General features: G+C 43.6%; 1 pseudogene; it reads left to right on the plus strand.

The window, feature by feature from the left end:
* The window catches only part of LOC140736649 (cytochrome P450 2F3-like), a 35143-nt pseudogene extending 21225 nt beyond the window's left edge, over window positions 1-13918 (plus strand).
* Window positions 13919-14971: the final 1053 nt, after the last annotated feature.

A 14971-nucleotide genomic window follows, 5' to 3' on the forward strand; every position in this document is an offset into this window, starting at 1 on the left:
GAAGATTTCTGGGAATTGTTGAATATTATCGCGAGTTCTGTAAGAATATTGCTGATACTGCCCTTCCATTGACTAACATCCTGAAGAAGGGTGAGAAATTTGTTTGGACAGAGCCTTGCCAGAAGGGATTTGACAAATTGAAGGCCATCTTGTGTCATCAACCTGTGCTCAGGTCACCTGACTTTGCAAAGCCGTTTTCCATAGCAGTGGATGCCAATGATGAGGCTGCAGGAGCAGTGTTATTACAAAGAGGTGATCATGATGATATTGACCATCCTGTGGCTTACATTTCAAAGAAATTCAATAAGCATCAAAGAAATTATTCTACAATAGAGAAGGAATTATTGTCACTTGTTTTGGCTTTGCAGCATTTTGATGTTTACGTCTGTACAGCTCAGAAACCACTTATAACCATATAACAATTACGGAAACCGGAAACAGGCCATCTCGGCCTTCTAGTTCATGCTGAACGCTTACTCTTAACTAATCCCACTGACCTGCACTCAGCCCATAACCCTCCATTCCTTTCCTGTCCATATACCTATCCAATTTTGCTTTAAATGACAATACCGAACCTGCCTCTAACACTTCTACTGGAAGCTCATTCCACACAGCTACCAGTCTCTGAGTAAAGAAGTTCCCCCTAATGTTACCCTTAAACTTTTGCCCCCTGTCTCAAATCATGTCCTCTTGTTTGAATCTCCCCTACTCTCAATGGAAAAAGCCTATCCACATCAACTCTATCTATCCCCCTCATAATTCTAAATACCTCTATCAAGTGCTACGAACCCCGTAACTGGGTCACTTACCAGCAAAGATAGAGAGGTCCGCTGAAGTCTGATGGTACTATTTTTAAACGTTTTTATTTATAAAGAGGCACAAAAGTAAGGTTAATACAAACATTCAGATAATATACGTCATCAATACTCAATCTAAAGCGCGGGTATAGTAATAATGAACAATAAGAAGTAGCTCTGTCGTTTGTCTAGGGGTAAAACTATTGTCCGATGGAAATATAAAAGTCTCGCCAGTTCATGAAGGCTTTTAGCCGTTTTGAGGGACCGCTGGGTTTTCACGGGTTGGAGAGAGAAAATAAACTTGCCAGCCTTTTGGACTCAAAGCGTTGAATCGGGAACGTGAGTTCCCCATTGTCAGTTCGAACTCCTTTTCGGGGTTATCAGCCACTCGGTTCCCAAGCTAGGGGAACCGAATCACACGTGGCTCCCGAACAGCTTCCCATCCTTACGGGAGCGATGAGCGATGGTGTCTCCGTTTGGTGCATTGCTGGCGTACTGCCTCCTGCTGTCCCCTTTTATCGTGACTGGCAGATTTGTAGATGTCAATCAAGGTAGGTTGATACAATCCCCACCCCACATTGCCCAAGGGTGTCCATGTCCCTGAGAGCTAGCACGTAGTAAAAGTCGCAATTCACACAAGTGTCTCTAAGAACAATGGTCAAATCCGTTGCATTGTCTCTCATTTCCTGGGTCCAAGATCCGAATTAATAGCGATCTTGCGATTCTCAGAAAGGAGGGGGCTGGTCCCGCACCCTTCGGCCCCTCAGAGCTGTGGTACATTCATAACACCCCCTTTCTTCAAAGCGTTTTCACCAGCGGTGAAAACGAAGTAGTACAGAGTCTTACAGGATTTTAGAATCTAACACAGTACACAAGCTTTCAGTTTCACTACAGAGCTATACAGTTATACATTTAATTCAGCATCTAAACAGGTAACGAGTACAGTGGCACTTCCTTTAATATTTTTTTTCTCTTGTGCCTGACTAAAGGCTGGTAGCATCAGATTTCAACTTAACAGGCAGGCTCCCAGGGGGTTGTCTTTGTTATTCACATGCTTTGTCAAAATCCCGTACAGCCAGTTTTCCTATTTAAAAATGGCGCCCCCATTAACCATCACCTTTTTTTCAGTGATTTTCTATGGGAGGAACTCGAGTAGTTTGGCGGGGTAAACTCCCGTCCGCCTTATTCATAGGAGTTATCGTATCAACACCAGATCCCAGACCTAATTCATCCCTACCCAATTCTTTAGTTTTAAGCAAGTTGCTATTTTTCTCTTCAGGACCCGTCATGCTATTAGTTTCCAATTTAAGATCTGCAAGCGATCCCACTTTGTCCAGACAGCATGTCAAGTGCTGCCTGTTCACCCCACACCCTTGAATAACAATAGCGTGTGGGGCCCCGGCAGCTTTCGACTTACTCTGTAAGTGAGCTGCCGGGTTTAAAAATTTTTCATTCGATTTGGGAACAACAAACTTTCCGTTCCCTTTAATAATAATATTTATCCCCCCATGGTCGAGTTCCACTTTAAGGTTCACCACCCCTTCGTGTACAAACACCTGGGAACCCTCCCTTCCCCCAATTACCAGGGTTAACCCTGTCTTCACTGAACCCAGTCTATCTGACCCAAAAGGACGGCCGTCTTGTTCAGCTGAATCAGATACCTCAGAACTTTTCTGAGCTCCGTGACTAGGTTCGGAACCATGTGCATCCCCGTCCTGGACACTCTCAAACGGTACATTGACCTCTTCCAGGCTTTCAATACCCGTACCTTTTTCAAATTCCAAATTCCCTTGATCCTCCCAGCTACTCTCTGGGCAACTCCCTTCCGGAGTAAACTCAACCCCGCGGGCTGAAACAACCTCATCTGCCAACCCAGCAGACCTCTCCAAGGTAGTGGCATCCTTTTCATCTAGGACTGCCCTCATCTCATTATCGGGAACACCTTTATAACTCTCAACTTCTTCAAACAGGGCTGCCACCCCAGACAGATCATCCATGTCCAACTCTGGACCTTTTAACAGCTTTATCTGTTTCTCATCTTTATTTCCTACCTCTAGGACCTTTCTCTTCGCTAAGGGAAGAGCTATCTCCTCTCCCTTACCCTCTTTCACTTCACTACTCTTCGTTTTACCACCCTCTAAACCAGGGGTGTCAAACTCAATTTAGGTCACAGGCCGGATTGAGCAAAATGCAGCTTCATGCGGGCCAGATCAGTCGGACGCGTGCGAACGCAGCTTTCGTTGCCTCCGTTTTTTCAGCCTGCTCTCATGTGTCTCAGTCTCTGCTATAACTACGAAGTGTTTCACTTTACAAATTCCATTTCTTATGAAGAAGACTGCCGAGCAAGACTGCCGAATAAACACTAAAAACCCTGAAAACCTGGTACCTGAATAAACTCAGCATTAGCCATATCATACGCCATAGGCGCTTCGATTACTGGGGCCAGCTTTAATAGTAATTAGATATTATCTCGCGGGCCAAAGATAATCCGGCCCGCGGGCCTTGAGTTTGACAGATATGCTCTAAACCCTCGTGGCACAGGGTCGGTAAAGATGTCTCGGCCAAATCAAAACTGGCCAATTTTAAACTGCTCCCATTCTCAGCTGCCGATCTCGACAGACTGCGAGTGACCGCGCATGCGGTATAGCTCGGGGACGTTAGGGGCGGGGCCTCAACACGCACAGGTCGGCGGGTCATAGTCATGGCTGACCAAACTTTACCCCCTGCTAAATCGTTCCCAAGGAGGACGTCCACGTCAGTTCTCGGGAATTCTGATGGCACCCCTATTTCAACTGATCCATACACCAGCTCACAATCCAAAATGACCCTACGTAAGGACACCATTTCTGTCCATTTTCCTATTCCTCTCAGGGCTACCTCGCCCGTCTGCGGTCCGAATTGTAATATGTTACGGCTAATTAATGATAGCTCCGCCCCCGTGTCTCTCCAAATCCATATGGGAATTGGTGGGTCCCCCTCCCTCACAGACACGGATCCGTGTGACAGATAAATCTCAGACCCCTCGCGCTCTCTGCTTACCCGGGACCCTCTTGCCGATTTTCTGATTACCACTGCACACCTGATAGGGACCGCTGCTTTCCCTTTTTCTGGCTCCTTTCTCAGAGCAAAGCAACTAGATGCAATATGTCCCCCCTTTCCACAATTAAAACAGGTCAAGCCCGGAAATCTCGGGCCGCCTGGCCTTTCCCCCTCAACCTTACCACTAGCTCCTGGCGGGACCTCTGCCTCAGCCGGCGGACTTTCTCGATCGTTCCCACGGTCTCTCGGGGTACTTTTATTCGAGGGAAACTTTGTCTTGTGGGTTAGGGCATATTCATCTGCGAACCTAGCAATTTCTGAGATGGACTTATTCGGCTTCTCATTCAAATACATCCGGATCTCCTCCGGAACACACCCTTTTAATTTCTCAATCAAAAATAACTCCCTGATACGCCCATAATCACCGTCCACTGTTTCTGCGGTGCACCAACGGTCCAAGAGCACCCCCTTCTCATGGGCAAACTCGGTATACGTCTGATTCCACCCTTTTCGTAAATTTCTGAACCTTTGTCTATAAGCTTCAGGTACTAGCTCGTAACTCTGGAGAATGGCCTCCTTTACTTTGGCATAATTCTCCACTTCCCCCTCCTCGACGGACAATGCCTCATATGCTCGTTGTGCCTTCCCTTTTAAAACACTTTGTAACAACGCCACCCACTGCTCTTTGGGCCACTTCTGATTTACTGCCACCTTTTCAAAAAGCAAGAAATAACTATCAACATCCGACTCTTCGAATGGAGGTACTACCCTTAACTCCCGACTAACATTAAACCTCTCCTCTCGGTCTAACCCTTGATCTCTTCGCTCTTTCCTTAACTTCTCCATATCCAAGTCAGGTTTCCTCTGTTTTTCTGCCTCCTCATAATCCCTCTCCTTCTCAGCTCTTTCTTTCTCTTTTTCAGCTGCTTCCAGCTCCTTTAGCTGGAGCTCATGATCCCGTTTCACCTTTAATTCCTTTAGTTGGAACGTCTGCTCCCTTTCTTTCTCTTTCTCTCTCTCAGCCCTTTCTTTCTCCCTCTCAGCCCTTTCTTTCTCCCTCTCAGCTGCTTCCAGCTGCTTTACTTTAAATTCATGTTCCAACCTTAATTTCTCCAACTCTAACTGATCCGTCCCACTCACTAGGACCTTTTCAGGGATATTTTCCAAATCCTCAGCTGCAAACACCTTCTTCCCAATGTAATACTGAGTTATGACCCTTCGCACTTCCTGCTTTTTCATTGATGACCTCACCTCTGTGAGGTTTAACCCCTTCGCCAGATTTACCAAGTCTAATTTGGTAGCCGCCTCTAGTGCCCCCAGAGTCGGGTTTTCCATAAATTCATCCACGTCCATCTTTGCTGGTTTCCTGTCTGGCTACCCATTACCAGATCCAAATTTTTGACTTAAGCCCGATTCACTGGCCCTCCAATGTGGTATCAAATCTCGAGACGGTTGTTACGAACCCCGTAACTGGGTCACTTACCAGCAAAGATAGAGAGGTCCGCTGAAGTCTGATGGTACTATTTTTAAATGTTTTTATTTATAAAGGGGCACAAAAGTAAGGTTAATACAAACATTCAGATAATATACGTCGTCAATACTCAATCTAAAGCGCGGGTATAGTAATAATCAACAATAAGAAGTAGCTCTGTCGTTTGTCTAGGGGTAAAACTATTGTCCGATGGAAATATAAAAGTCTCGCCAGTTCATGAAGGCTTTTAGCCGTCTTGAGGGACCGCTGGGTTTTCACGAGTTGGAGAGAGAAAATAAACTTGCCAGCCTGTTGGACTCAAATCCTGGAATCGGGAACGTGAGTTCCCCGTTGTCAGTTCGAACTCCTTTTCGGGGTTATCAGCCACTCGGTTCCCAAGCTAGGGGAACCGAATCACACGTGGCTCCCGAACAGCTTCCCATCCTTACGGGAGCGATGAGCGATGGTGTCTCCGTCTGGTGCGTCGCTGGGGTACTGCCTCCTGCTGTCCCCTTTTATCGTGACTGGCAGATTTGTAGATGTCAATCAAGGGAGGTTGATACAATCCCCACCCCACATTGCCCAAGGGTGTCCATGTCCCTGAGAGCTGGCACGTAGTAAAAGTCGCAATTCACACAAGTGTCTCTAAGAACAATGGTCAAATCCGTTGCATTGTCTCTCATTTCCTGGGTCCAAGATCCGAATTAATAGCGATCTTGCGATTCTCAGGAAGGAGGGGGCTGGTCCCGCACCCTTCGGCCCCTCAGAGCTGTGGTACATTCATAACACAAGTTCCCCCTCAACCTTCTATGCTCCAAAGAATAAAGACCTAACATGTTTAATCTTTCCCTGTAACTTAGGTGCTGAAACTCAGGTAACACTCTACTAAATCTTCTCTGTACTCTCTCTATTTTGTTGACATCTTTCCAATAATTCGGTGACCAGAACTGTACACAATACTCCAAATTCGGCCTTACCAATGCCTTGTACAATTTTAACATTACATCCCAACTCCTATACTCAATGCTCTGAATTATAAAGGCCAGCATACCAAAAGCTTTCTTCACCACCCTATCCACATGAGATTCCACATTCAGGGAACTATGCACCATTATTCCTAGATCACTCTGTTCTACTGCATTCTTCAATGCCCTACCATTTACCATGTATGTCCTATTTGGATTATTCCTACCAAAATGTAGCACCTCACACTTATCAGCATTAAACTCCATCTGCCATCGCTCAGCCCACTCTTCTAACTGGCCTAAATCTTTCTGCAAACTTTGAAAACCTACTTCATTATCCACAACGCCACCTACCTTAGTATCATCTGCATACTTACTAATCCAATTTCCACCCCATCATCCAGATCATTAATGTATATGACAAACAACATTGGACCCAGTACAGATCCCTGATGCACACCACTAGTCACTGGCCTCCAACCTGACAAACAGTTATCCCCCACTACTCTCTGGCATCTCCCATCCAGCCACTGTTGAATCCATTTTGCTACTTCAATATTAATACCTAACGATTGAACCTTCCTAACTAACCTTCCGTGTGAAACCTTGTTAAGGCCTTACTGAAGTCCATATAGACAACATCCTCTGCTTTACCCTCCTCAACTTTCCTCGTAACCTCTTCAAAAAATTCAATAAGATTTGTCAAACATGACCTTCCACGCACAAATCCATGTTGACTGTTCCTAATCAGACCCTGTCTATCCAGATAATTATATATACCATCTCTAAGAATACTTTCCATTAATTTACCCACCATTGACGTCAAACTGACAGGCCTATAATTGCTAGGTTTACTCTTAGAACCCTTTTTAAACAATGGAACCACATGAGCAATACGCCAATCCTCCGGCACCATCCTCATTTCTAATGACACTTGAAATATTTCTGTCAGAGCCCCTGCTATTTCTACACTAACCTCCCTCAAGGTCCTAGGGAATATCCTGTCAGGATCCAGAGATTTATCCACTTTTATATTCCTTAAAAGCGCCAGTACTTCCTCCTCTTTAATTGTCATAGTTTCCATAACTTCCCTACTTGTTTCCCTTGCCTTACACAATTCAATATCCTTCTCCTTAGTGAATACCGAAGAAAAGAAATTGTTCAAAATCTCCCCCATTTCATTCAGCTCCACACATAGCTGTCCACTCTGATTCTCTAAGGGACCAATTTTATCCCCTACTATCCTTTTGCTATTAATATAACTGTAGAAACCCTTTGGATTTATTTTCACCTTACTTGCCAAAGCAACCTCGTATCTTCTTTTAGCTTTTCTAATTTCTTTCTTAAGATTCTTCTTACATTCTTTATATTCCTTGAGCACCTCATTTACTCCATGCTGCCTATAGTTATTGAAGATATCTCTCTTTTTCCAAACCAAATTTCCAATATCCCTTGAAAACCATGGCTCTCTCAAAATTTTAACCTTTCCTTTCAACCTAACAGGAACATAAAGATTCTGTACCCTCAAAATTTCACCTTTAAATGTCTGCCATTTCTCTATTACATCCTTCTTATAAAACAAATTGTCCCAATCCACTTGTTGTATATACAGATCATAATCCACTGGAGTTATTGAGTGTTAAGATGAAAACAAAAAAGGAGGTTGTTGAATTGGAGTTGGATTTTACAATAGTATGCTATCATGATAACTTATATTAAAGGCAGAGATAATATAATTGCAGATTGTATTTCTAGGTGTTGAGCTTGCAATGTACTTATGATAATGAAGTGAGATGATTATTGTACATAATATCTTGTATTGCCTCTTGAATATGTTGAGTTACTTGGAAAATATTGGGATTGAATGGAATCTGACATTTATATATACCTCTGCAGTATGTTATATTGTTCTGTAGTGTGATATATGGTGATTATATATGTATTTTTTCACATGTTGTAATTTGTAGCTAAAATTTTGCTCTTACAGATCAAAATTTCCCTTCTTGGGGGGAGGTGTTACATGTCAATGTTGCTTGGATTAACTGTAAGCGTCATTTTAGGTGTGCCTGGACGAGGGGGTGGATGGCGTCATATAACAAACGAGTGTAGGCTTTTCTATTCAATTGGGGAGGTTTTCTGAAAATTTCTGCAGCTAAGCGATGCAACGGACTGTGAATTACCGGCGAGAAAGTGAGTTGAGTTGAGTTAGTTGAAGAGTTCACTACAGCAGCGGGCGTTCCCAATATTTTTTCATGTCTAGAAGATTGTGATAATTTGTGGCACACCATGCATATTGGATATGTGACTGTCACTTTGTATGATCCATACTCGGATTTCTGGAGTATTCTGTGGTGACCACTTTTTGTTAATCCATACATGGATTCGGGTGTGTTACGTGGCGACCACTTGTGTTAAGCAATATTCCGTGACCGTCACCTTGTGATATCCCTACGTGGATTTTGGAACTTAGGCATCACTTTGTTATCCCTGCGTGGACTTTAGTATTTAAGTGACGACCACTCAACTTCTGGAATCTTCTGTGACTGTCACCTCATTATCCTTGCGGGATCCACTGTGTCACGTGACGTTCACCTGTCCTCTGGAATTTTCCGTGATTGTCACTTTGTGTCATCTTAGTGTGGATTTATGAACCCTTCCTGACAGACACCTGTACCTGTTCCCGTGGATTCCGGAACCTTCTGGGTTGCCATCCTAGGACTCTGTTTGAGCAAGACTTGGGAAGAACTGTTTCCAGACCTCCACAGTTTGTGAGCTAAGATACATTGCACTGTTAATTTTTGGTTAGGGGAGCAATTGTTTAAATGTCTATATTTTGGGTAGTTATTGAAATTATATTTGTTTAACATTAAAATCTGTGTCTGTGGTCTATGGCTGCTGGCACATAACACAATGAAATGCATGATAAATGTAGAGAAAAAACCTTTTACATTAAATAATATCTGTCTATTAAATAGTTGTTGAAATAACTAGTGTAAAATAACTGAAATTATAAAGTAGTGAAGTATTGTTCATGGGTTCAATGTCAATTTAGAATCAGATGGCAAAGGGTAAGAAGCTGTTCCTGAATTGCTGAGATGAGGAGGAATTTTTTAGCCAGAGAGTGGTGAAGCTGTGGAATTTGTTGCCATAGGCGGCTGTGGAGGTGAAGTCATTGGGCAGAATTTGATATATTCTTGATTGGTCAGGAATTAAAGGAATATTGAGGAGATTGGGGCTGAGAGTGAAAATGGATCAGCCATGATGAAATGGCCAAATAGCTTAATTCTGCTCCTATATGTGATGGTTTCTTAGGGCCTTCCGGTGCCAACATGCCCACAATTTACGAACCCTTACTAATCTGTACTGTACGTCTTTGGAATGTCGGAGGGAATCAGAGGATTTGGAGGAAGCCTAGGGGGTCACAGGGAAGAATGTACAAACTCCTTACTAACAGCGGTGGGAATCAAACTCTGATCAGTGTTCACTGGTGTTGTAAGACGCGACGGTGCTAACAGCTTCATACCATGCTGCCTGTGTATGCAAGGGTGCAATGAAAACCGTACCTGCAGCAGTATCACAGGCACACATCATATAAGCTGAATGCTGAAGAAAAAACATAAATTAACAGAATTTTTAAAAGAAAGGTCACAATTAGGACAAAACCATGAGGTTCATTTCAGTGACAAGTGATCAGATACTCACCTTTCTTTCATCTCTCTCTCTCCCCCTCCTTCCTCCATTGGATGTTTGCAGTCTTCTTTTTCTTTAATGGGTTCCTCTGAGGTTTATTTGTTTTGTGGCTGCCTGTAAAGAGACAAATCTCAAGGTTGTATAATGTATATACATGCTTTGATAATAAAGGAACTGTGAACTTTGAAGAACAAAGTCAACTGTGTGATTGGTACCCTATCTACCACTCTAAAGGTTTCACTGTCTTCTCACCCTAAACACTTGTCTCTTTGCCATGGGTTCATGGAGAGCCATCCACAGGATGCTCTTTGTCTAAGCTGCTGTGACAATATCTCCAAAGCCTGTGCCTTCAAGCAGCAAGAACGACAAAGGCAGCGGGTGCATGTCAATACTGCCGAATAATGCTTCTCCGAACAAGTCATCTTTTAAAACATCAGTTCCATTTGAGTCCTTTTTTTTCCATTTTATCTTTAAAGTTTGAAGTGCATAAATGTCACCATATACAATCCTGGGGTTCATTTTAATGCAGGCATACTCAGCAAGTCTACAGAATATTCGAACAGGATCAATGAAAGATCAACCTGAGTGCAGAAGACAACAAACTGTGCAAATGCAAATACAAATAAATAGCAATAAATAATGAGAACATGAAATAATGAGATAAAACTAACTGAGTGAAAAGCTACAGAATCTAGGCCCCTGTACTTTCCACTGCAACCGAAACACCACAATCTGTGCAGATCGGAAATAACATCTCCACCTCACTGACAATCAACACTGGCGCACCACAGTGATAGGATCTCCCGGTTGCCACCCACTTCAACTCTGTCTCTCATTCCCATCTAGATATGTCCATACATGGCCTCCTCTACTGCCATGATGAGGCCAAACTCAGTTGGAGGAGCAACACCTCATCTACCATCTGGGTAGCCTCCAGCCTGGTGGTATGAACATTGAATTCTCCAATTTCCGGTAATTCCCTCCCCCTCCCCCCATCCCAGATCCCTCTCTGCCTCTCTTCCCTTTCAACTTTCTGCTCCGTTATCTCTACAGTTCTTTCATGCTTACCTCCTCCCCCCTTTATCTTTCCTCTGATTGGTTTTCCATCTGGCGCCTCTAGTCCTTCCCCCTCCCCCCTCCCCTATCTCTATTACTGGGCTTCGGCCCTCTGTTCCCACCCCATTCCTGATGAAGGGTCTCGGCCCGAAACGTTGGCTACTCTTTTCTCACGGATGCTGCCTGACCTGCTGAGTTCTTCCAGCATTGTGTACATACATAGTGATAGGGGCTTAGCCCACTGCTCTACTCTCTCTACACCCATGACTGTGTGGTTTAGGGACAGCTCAAATGTTATCTATAAATTTGCTGATAATGTAACCACTGTTAGCAGAATCTCAGATGGTGATGAGAGGGTGTAATGGAGAGAGAGATTACAGCTAGTTGAGTGATGTCATTCTAACAACCTTGTACTCAATATTAGTGAGACCAAAGAGCTGATTGTGGACTTCATAAAGGGTAAGATGAGGGAACACAAACCTATTCTCAAAGCTATTGGAAGTTTAAAGAGTGAGCAATTTCAACTTCCTTCAATATCTCTGAGGACCTAACATGGTCACAACATATTGCTGCAGCTATAAAGACGACAAGGGAGTGGCTATATTTATTAAGAGTTTAGGGATATTTGCAATGTTTCCAAAGCACTCCCAAATTTCTACAGATGTACCGTGAAACACTTTCTGACTAACTTCATCACCATCTGGTATGGAGTGGGGGTGTGGCAACTGCACAGGATTGAAGTAAATTGCAGGAAGTTGTAAAATTATTCAGCTCCATTAACAAGGAGCCGTGCCTCAAGGCGGCATCTATTACCAAGAACCCTCACCACCCAGGAGATGCCCTCTTCTTATTGTTATCATCAGGAAGGAGGTAGAGAAGTCTGAAGGGACACGCTCAATGATTCAGGAACAGCTTCTTCCCCTCTGGCATCTGATTTCTGAATGGACATTGAACCATGAACACTACCTCACTATTTAAAAAAAATTTCTGCTTTAAGCTCTACTTATTTTAACTTAACTATTTAATATACATGCATATACCAGCTGTAATTCCATTTCTCTTATATATTTATCATGTTGTTAACACATTTCACAGCATATGCAGATGATATTAAACATGGTTCTGAAGAGTCCTTAAGGTGATATCTTTGATTGTGGGAACATTTCATTGGTGGGGGAAGTGAGTGTAGTTTTCTCCTTCTGATCAAGAGCCTGATGTTTGAGGGATAGTAACTGTTCTTGAACCAGGTGGTGCAAGTCCTGAGACCCTTGCACCTTCTACCTGGTGGCAGAAGTGAGAAGAGAGCATAGCCTGGGTGTTGGGGATCTCTGATGATGGATGCTGTTCACCTACAGCAGTGTTTCATGTCGATGTGCTCAGTGGTTGCGAGGGCTTTACCCATGATATACTAGGCCAAATCCATTATGTTTTGTTTGTTTTTCCATTCAAAAGTATTGGTGTTTCCGTACACTCCGTCAATACATCTCCACTGCACATCTAAAGAAGTCTATCAAAGTTTTAGATGTCATCCTGAATCCCCGCAGACTCCAAAGGAAGTAGAGGCACTGACGTGCTTTCTTTGCAATTGCACTTTCCTGTCCAGGTCAGGTCCTCTGAAATAGTAACAGCCAGGAATTCAGAGCTCCTAACCCTCTCCACCTCTGATTCTCCAGTGAAGATTGGCTCATGGACATTTGGTTTCCCTCTCCTGAAGTCTGTAATCATTTCCTTGGTCGTACTGACATTGAGTGAGGTTGTTATTATGACAGCATTCAGCTAAATTTTCGGTCTCCCTCCTGACTGCTGATTCATCACCGCCTTTGACTGGATCCACATCAGCAAACTTGAATACAGCAGTGGAGTTTTGCTGAGCCACACAGTCGTCGTTTATCTCTCTTGTAATCCAAAATTTTCACTAATGAGCAGGTGTACCTAATAAAGTTACCACTGAGTGTAAAATCAGATGATATTGACCAATTTGATGAGTTGGGAAATGTTGGTAAATGAAATGTGTGAAACAAAATCTTATCTTCCTCTCCCAGAGAAGATTCATAATGAGATTGATGATGTGATTGGATCTCATCGAAGACCAGCAATTGAGGATTGGGCAAAAATGCCGTAAACTGATGCAGTCATCCATGAGGTCCAGTGATACATCGCCATCGCTCCCACACACAGCAACAAGTGATGTGAACTTCTGAGGATATTTGATACCCAAGGTTAGAGTCAAGATCAATATAATAAATGTTTTATTTGTATTATTTGTAATAACATCAAACCAAAAATTAAATAATCACATGTCAGCTATTCTGTACTTCAGAAAGTACAGTGTTCTTAACTTGCTTGTTGCTGAGGAGGAATGGTGGTGGTTGTCCATCCTGTCCGATGATGACAGGAGACCTGTGTGGGAGAGTTTGTAAAGTGGACAAGCTGTTGCACTGGGGCAGTTCCTCTCTATCAACCTCAAAAGTTCGGCTCCAGTGATATGAACAAACAGCACAAACTGGGGTCTTCCTTGGTTGCAGTGGATGACCATGACATCTTCTGTGGCTCATCATGTCTTCATTCTCCAGTGAGCATTACAGTATCGCCGTCCTGGGCGTTGGATCTCCCTGTAGAGTTTATTTGCCCAGTCTGCTGGACCTGATTCTGCAAACAAGGACAGGCCTGTCTCTCTCACCGGGGTATGTGGCTGCTGGCTACCCTTGCCTGCTTTAGCCAGCCTGTTGAAGTGGTGTACCAGGATGTGGCTGCGCACATGAGGACAGTTACTTTCTAACTGCTAAGGCTGATAAAATGACTTCTCTGTAGTGTTATAATAAAATGGCTTCTCTCTAATGCTAACTGCTGAGGTAATGGGTTCTCTGTAGCTGCGATGTTTGGATTATAACTACAGATAACGAGGAACTAACCAATGGAGGGGACATGTTATTCTATCTTGTTTGTCTGGGAACTGAGTTGGTTCGCGGGCTTTAGGGCGAGGCGAGTGAAGAGGAAGGACGAGTGCGGGGAGCGCTCAGTGATCATGGGACTGCATATACAGGAATCCGAGTATCCGAAGGTTGGCGGGAGGTCATTTATGGAAGGACACTGTAGGCGTGAGCTCCAATGTTTTTTTTTGTGCGCAAACTGATCTTTAATAAGAGTGGCACCTTTGTCTTTTATATTTTAAAATATATTTCCCCTATAAAGCACATCACAAACTAAGATTTATAAAGTGTAATCGTTTAATCGCTCATTGTGTACTGTCTGATACTTGCGTTGGGGGCTAGTACTGGGGTACATTACACAGTGTCCACCCAAATTTGAGTGTCCTATTTGGCGGGGCTGAAAGCTGATTCCCCCGAGACGAACGTGCGGACAAGGCCATAGTGCTACACTTGGAACCACAGGTGGGAGCAGAGTGTCCAGTAGGGGCCAAAGATGAGTGAGCTGCCCTGGAATGGACACGACAAATCCCTTCACTAGAGGTGCTATGCCTCCCTGGACATCCCATACACTCGAGGAGGTGGAATAATCTCCAGTACATTGGGGTACACAGTGAATGGTAGGGCTTTGAAATATTAGTATGTAGTTCACAGAAAAACGTAAGAAATTGGAGCAGAGTGAGGCCGTTCGGCTGATTTATTAACCCTCTCAGCAACATTCTACTGACCTCCCCCACCTCCCCCATAATCGCTGACACCTTGATTAATCAACAACCTGTCAACCTCCACTTTAAATGTACCCAATGACTTGGCCTCTGTTGTGATGGAAATGAGACAGATTCTTTGGGTCTCATAGGCAAGAGCTCTGGACACACAGTTTTAATAATAAGGAGTTTATTTACAGGGGGAGAAAAGCTTGGGAACAACACAAGTGGCTACAATATTCGCACAAATGTGCTTAGAATAGACAAACGTGGGAAAAGTTGGGTCGGCTGTACAATACACGGAAAATCGTTGTACACAGGT

This window comes from Hemitrygon akajei, chromosome 12, assembly GCF_048418815.1.
Source record: "Hemitrygon akajei chromosome 12, sHemAka1.3, whole genome shotgun sequence".
Lineage (NCBI taxonomy): Eukaryota > Metazoa > Chordata > Chondrichthyes > Myliobatiformes > Dasyatidae > Hemitrygon > Hemitrygon akajei.